This window comes from Schistocerca gregaria, unplaced genomic scaffold (assembly GCF_023897955.1).
Source record: "Schistocerca gregaria isolate iqSchGreg1 unplaced genomic scaffold, iqSchGreg1.2 ptg000038l, whole genome shotgun sequence".
Taxonomy (NCBI): Eukaryota; Metazoa; Arthropoda; class Insecta; order Orthoptera; family Acrididae; genus Schistocerca; species Schistocerca gregaria.
The window spans coordinates 563,878-566,516 of NW_026061701.1; positions in this window are offsets into that span (position 1 = coordinate 563,878).

A 2,639-nucleotide genomic window follows, 5' to 3' on the forward strand; every position below is an offset into this window, starting at 1 on the left:
TATAAAATGTAATTCAAACTGCCTCGTCCCACCGTATGCTGTACCGCTTTGGTAAATGCTTTATCTGCGCCATTCGCCTTAATCACATCTGAGAGTAATTCTTAAAAAAACGCCTGTCGCTAATTGTTCGTCATCACAGATACTGTTTGCTATACGGCCACGACGCACAACTGATTTCCAAAATTCATCTTTCTCCTGTTAGAATGGAACTTACGACTCCTGGTTTATTAGAGCACTGCTCTAACGCTGAGCTAAAGAGGCGCGGCCTAGCGGTACTCTTGGGTACTTCGTCCTTACGGTCGTCTGCATCATCCGACTTCAGCTGACAACACTTCATATTACCGGAAAATATTTGCAGCTATGACGACCCATTACTGCTTAGCTACACATCTGACACGTAACCAATGTTCTCTCCAAACAACAACACTTGCATTTCAGAACATGTCTTTCACACATGTCTACAAAATCACCTTCACCTTCAAATACAGTTTTCTTGTGACTGACAGAGACATAGGCAAAGTTTAAAGTTGCTTTTTCCATTACATCTCGGTAATCAGAAAAACGGTAATTTACATCTGCAGCGGAACAAAATTCCGTTCCTCCCAGCGTGTGGCTCGAACCCACGACCCTGGGATTAAGAGTATGACGCTCTACCGACTGCGCTAGCCGGCTACCTCGGCGAATACCTGCCGGGTAGCACGTCACACAGTACTCGTTTGGGTTGGGTGGTCCCATACAGAATCTCTCCATGCTGCCTAATGTTTTCCTAACGTCACACTCGTCACGTACTTCACTTTTATGTCATAATCATTTCTGTGAGGTAAGGAAATTGCATGACAACATGCAGAGCTAGTTGCGTCAAAATTAACACACATACTTTATGTGACTCAAAAGCCGAACGAGTTACTTTCCGACGTTGTTTCAGATGTGTAAGTGCCAGTCAAAACTCGCGGTGTCGGCACTCTGCCGACCATTTCACTAGTTAACACCGGTCTTGTTGTGTGTGTTTCAAGCTCAAGAGCATCTCCAAGCAAAAAATGGTCAACAGCAACATTCAGACGGTTTCGTAGTGCTCAATTGCTACATTAAAACGGTATGTTTCTTTTTCAGAACTGGAAAACACGAGCATGACAGCATTCGAACCTGTAATCTTCAGATCCGAAGTCCGACGCCTTATCCATTAGGCCACACGGTCACTGACGACCAACAATTACATGTATACGACTCATCTCGAAACGCTCACACCCCTGAGGATTTGTGTTTTCGTTCTACACAGCCGCTGCCCCTTGCTCTTTCCCACCCATTCGTTACATTCAACCTCTGACGTGACCGACCAAATATAGACTGAGAAACAAGACCACACACTTTGTGCATTCGGAATCGAAGGCAGGGCGTCCCACGCCGCATTTGCTACGATTGCCATTTGCTACTTCTGCAGAAGCGGCGGCGGCGGCGACGACGACGAATATCGCGAGAGGCTCTGAGATATGTGAGAAATACATCTATAAAATGTAATTCAGACTGCCTCGTCCCACCTTATGCTGTACCGCTTTGGCAAATGCTTTATCTGCGCCATTTGCCTTAATCGCATTTGAGAGTAATTCTTAAAAAAACGCCTGTCGCTAATTGTTCGTCATCACAGGTACTGTTTGCTATACGGCCACGACGCGCAACTGATTACCAAAATTAATCTTTCTCCTGTGAGAATGGAACTCACGACCCCTGGTTTACTAGACCAGTGCTCTACCACTGAGCTAAATAGGCGCGGCCTAGCGGTACTCTTGGGTACTTCGTCCTTACGGTCGTCTGCATCATCAGACTTTAGCTGACAACACTTTATATTACCGGCTAATATTTGCAGCTATGGCGACAAATTACTGCTTGGCTACACATCTGACACGTAACCGATGTGCTCTCCAAACAACAACACTTGCATTTCAGAACATGTCTTTCACACATGTCTACAAAATCACCTTCACCTTCAAATACAGTTTCCTTGCGACTGACAGAGACGTAGGCAAAGTTTAAAGTTGCTATTTCCATTACATCTCGTTAATAAGAAAAACGGTAATTTACATCTGCAGCGGAACAAAATTCCGTTCCGCCCAGCAAGTGGCTCGAACCCACGACCCTGGGATTAAGAGTCTGACGCTCTACCGACTGAGCTAGCCGGCTACCTCGGTGAATACCTGCCGGGTAGCACGTCACACAGTACTCGTTTGGGTTGGGTGGTATCATACAGAATCTCTCCATGATGCCTAATGTTTTCCTAACGTCACCATCGTCACGTACTTCACTTTTATGTCATAATCATTTCTGAGAGGTAAAGAAATTGCATGACAACATGCAGAGCTAGTGGCGTCAAAATTAACACACATACTTTATGTGACTCAAAAGCCGAACGAGTTACTTTCCGACGTTGTTTTAGATGTGCAAATGATAGTCAAAACTCGCTGTGTCGGCACTCTGCCGACCATTTCGCTAGTTAACACCGGTCTTGTTGTGTGTGTTTCAAGCTGAAGAGCATCTCCAAGCAAAAAATGGTCAACAGCAAAATTCAGACGGTTTCGTACTGCTCAATTGCTACATTAAAACGTCATGTTTCTTTTTCAGAACTGGAAAAACACAAGCGTGACAGC